We start from the raw sequence: 4,728 nt of genomic DNA on the forward strand, positions 1-4,728 counted from the left end.
GATATCGCATATTCTTCCATCTACTACTTGCATTAGAGTAGTGTAGCATGTTGCTGTTTGGTTAATCCTATTCTGTTGCATAGCCTGTCATTGTTGCTACAGTTGTTGATACCTTACCCGCAATCCTAAATGCTTAGTATAGGATGCTAGTTTATCATCAGTGGCCCTACATTCTTGTTAGTCTGCCTTGCTATACTATCGGGCCGTGATCACTCAGGAGGTGATCACGGGTATATACTATACACATATACATACTATACAGATGGTGACTAAAGTCGGGTCAACTCGTTGAGTATCCGCAAGTGATTTTGATGTGGGGCCTGGAACGACAGGTGGCTCCATCCCGGTAGAGGTGGGCCTGGGTTCCTGACGGGCCCCAACTGTTATTTTGTGGCGGAGCGACAGGGCACGTTGAGACCAGCTAGGCGAGAGGTGGGCCTAGCCCTGGTCGGCGTCCGCGGTTACTTCATAATAACATGCTTAACGAGATCTTGGTATTTGATCTGAGTCTGGCCACTGGCCTATACGCACTAACCAACTACGCGGGAACAGTTATGGGCACTCGACGTCATGGTATAAGCCGAAGCCTTCGTGAAGTCAGCGACTAAGCGGCGCGCGTCGGATTGGACCGTAAGCCTGCTCTTGTATTAAGGGGGCTAGGTCTGCTTCCAGCCGCCCACACAACATGCAGGTGTGCAATGGACGATGGGCCCAGACCCCTGCCCGCATAGGATTTAGACCGGCATGCTAACCTCTCTGTTGTGCCTAGGTGGGGCTGCGACGTGTTGATCTTCCGAGGCCGGGCATGACCCAGGAAAGTGTGTCCGGCCAAAGGGTATCGAGCATGTTGGGTTATGTGGTGCACCCCTGCAGGGAAGTTGATCTATTCGAATAGCCGTGTCCCTCGGTAAAAGGACAACCCAGAGTTGTACCTTGACTTTATGTCAACTAGAACTGGATACTTAATAAAACACACCCAGACAAGTTCCAGAGACAACCCAGTGATCGCTTTCCCACCGGGCGACAAGGGGAGGATCGTCGGGTAGGATTATGCTATGCGATGCTACTTGGAGGACTTCAATCTACTCTCTTCTACATGCTGCAAGACGGAGGCTGCCAGAAGCATAGTCTTTGATAGGACTAGCTATCCCCCTCTTATTCTGGCATTCTACAGTTTAGTCCACAGATATTGCCTCTTTACACATATACCCATGCATATGTAGTGTAGATCCTTACTTGCGAGTACTTTGGATGAGTACTCACGGTTGCTTTGCTCCCTCTTTTCCCCCCTCTTTCCCTTTCTTCTCGGATGCCGCGACCAGACGTTGGAGCCCAGGATCCAGACGACACCATCAATGACGACTCCTACTACACTGGAGGTGCCTACTACTACGTGCAGGCCGCTGGCGACGACCAGGAGTAGTTTAGGAGGATCCCAGGTAGGAGGCCTGTGCCTCTTTCGATCTGTGTCCCAGTTTGTGCTAGCCTTCTTAAGGCAAACTTGTTTAACTTATGTCTGTACTCAGATATTGTTGCTTCCGCTGAGTCGTTTATGTTCGAGCACTTGTATTTGATCCCTCGAGGCCCATGGCTTGTAATATGATGCTTGTATGACTTATTTTACTTTTAGAGTTGTGTTGTGATATCTTCCCATGAGTCCCTGATCTTGATCGTACACATTTGCGTGCATGATTAGTGTATGATTGAATCGGGGGTGTCACACTCGTCCTCCATCACAACAAGTGGTGATCTTCGGTGGCGACACTTATAAATAAGAATGGAGTAGTAGGAGGAGCATTGAAAACTATTTTATGTACCCTCCCGAAGAGGCTGAAGCTTATGTGACAAGCTAGAGGAGAAGGCAAGTAAATCAGGAGTCGTCCGTCCTCCGCCTGGCGGTTCAGAGTGCTTCAAAGAAGAAAAGTAGGAAGTGATGGAGAGGCCACACATCATGAATCAAATGGCCATGAATCTTACAGCTATGTTGACTAACTGTACCTATCCAAAGATTAACATGTTTTGTTTATGTTTGTTGAAAGGCCTTTTGACCTCACTGATATGACCATGTTATGGCGCGTCGGTACAACAAGAACTTGATATAAGTTAAACTAAAACTTAGTGAAAATTAATTTTACATTACAATTTACCTAGTTTGCATTGGTAACACATGCATGATTTGAACATCACGGTTCAAATCAAAATATATATAGTTCCAACTATAGTAAATCTAAAAGGATGGCGCAAACAAATCCAGCAGGAGAGCCTCTCAAGTCGCTGGTCAGCCTAATTGTCATCGTCTAATAGCCCAAAGACTGCATCATTGACGGAGGAAGACCCGGAGCCCTCTGTGTCCTCGGTTGTAGCAGGCAAGGTCGCCGACGGCGGCGACATCGCCTCGAGGTCGTTGGGAGGGACAGACATAAAGAGAGCATGCATCCCAAGGGCCAAGTGCTCTAGTGGATGATCCACCCTCGCCCCTTGTACATTGTGTCTTGGAATGCAGGATGCAGCGGTGGAGCCGAAGCCAGAGGCTGTGGCATCTCCTGGTCGTTGTCGGAAGGAATTGACGTGGCATCTCCCGTTCCGTATGCTGCAGCCTACGCTGCTTCTCTGGGCACACCCCCCTTCCTTGTTCTTTGTCCGGAGGGACTCGAAGACTAGTCCATGGAAAGCTGCATGTTATAGAAATCCATGTGGTACAATGCTAGGAGGTCAGTCATGGCGAGCCACGCCTCAATCTGCGCCTCCACCGCGAGATGCTTCTGCATTGCCACCTTGCCTACCATGTTGATTTCCCATGGTGGTGATGGAGCCAGTATCCGCATCGTGGATGGCGATGAAGAACATCCGAAATCTGAGGTACGGGACGGATCCGTCAGGGAGGCCATCGGGAGGATGACGAGGGTGCCGGCCGGTGAGATAAAAAATGGGGGGCGATGGCGCGTTTGTTCGAGGGGAGTCGATAAGAACAATTCACTATTGGATGGAGGAGATATATGTAAACATCATTTGTACCAATTGAAATGTGACAAGCATCAACACGATGTACAATACGTAATTACATGGTTCACATGAAAGATTACGTACGATTCCAAAATATGACGTGAGAACCAGCAACACTACTTTGCATTTGAAACAAAACACCCCCATGACACACCATCACACTTGACATGGTCATGTTCATTGATGAAGTTACATGCACAATTACAAATGTATTATTGTGCATCACGATCCTCTAAGATTCTCCTTCGACATATGAGATTCATGCTTGTACATCACACACCTCATAAACACATTGTATATATATGACCTCGTGCATAAGTCAAACTAATTCCATAGACCATTAGGCGTGCTTTTAAGCATTTTGTAATTAAAAATGACTAGAAATGCATAGAAATGACTCAAAATTGCCACAGGGAATGTACAAACGATATTTAGGAATCCAATGCACAATGTGCCATGCATCATCTTGACTAAAAACAATGGAGTATCCTTGGATTTATGTTGTCGCAAGATGTTCACGACACATTGGAAGCAGAGGGCTATCGCGTAAGAGTATGCATGTAGGATGCCAAGATATGACATCAGAACCGGTAACACTACTTTGCATTTCAACTAAAACACCCCCATGACACCATCACACTTGACATGATCATGTTCATCGATGAAGCTACATGCACAATTACAAATATACTGTGCATCTCGATCCTCTAAGATTCACCTTTGACATCTAAGATTCATGAGTGTACATCACACACCTCATAAACACATGGTATATATATATGTGACCCAGTGCATAAGTCAAACTAGTTACATAGACCATTAGGTGTGTTTTTAAGCATTCTATAATGAAAAATGACTACAAATGCATACAAATGACTCAAAAGGGCCATAGGGTATGTACAAAGGACATTTAAGAATCCAATACACAATGTGCCATGCATGATCTTGACCAAAAAGGATGGAGTATGCTTGGATTCATGTTGTCGCAAGATGTTCATGGCGCGTTGAAAGACGAGGGCTATCACATAAGAGTATGCACTTAGGATGCCAAGATATGATGTGAGAACAGCCACCACTACTTTGTATTTGAAAAAAAACACCCATTGTCGGTGTTAAAACCGGATGATCTCGGGTAGGGGGGCCAAGCTGTACGTGTGAGCACCGATGGTAACTATGAATCAAAGAACAGAATGTTTACCCAGGTCCAGGCCCTCTTAATGGAGGTAAAATCCTACTCCTACTTGATTATATTCGAGGGAATAGGGGTTACAAGAGTTGATCTACCTTGAGATCGATTCGGCTAACCCTAGATTAGCTAGCCTAGCAATGTTGTCGTCTTGCCTCCGATCTACCTCTCCAGTTTATATAGACACCGGGAGGGCTTAGGGTTGTGCAAAGTCGGTTTTATAGAAAGGAATAAGATATCCGGACTCCTATACTTGCCATCCACGCATACGGGAGTCCCTACCGGAAACGAGAAATAATCTTCTGTCTTGTATCTTGACGGACCATCAGTCCGGCCCACATTAACAAATCGGACGCCCGAGGACCCCCTAGTCCAGGACTCCCACAGTAGCCCCTGAACCAGTCTTCAATGATGATATATCCGGCGTTCAGATTGTCTTCGGCATTGCAAGGCGGGTTCCTTGAAGAATACACATCGGCTTTTCTCTGTAAAAGAACTGATCCGGCTTCTCATAATAAACACAACCCTTAGCCGCGAAG

Source organism: Triticum dicoccoides, chromosome 4B, assembly GCF_002162155.2.
Source record: "Triticum dicoccoides isolate Atlit2015 ecotype Zavitan chromosome 4B, WEW_v2.0, whole genome shotgun sequence".
NCBI lineage: Eukaryota > Viridiplantae > Streptophyta > Magnoliopsida > Poales > Poaceae > Triticum > Triticum dicoccoides.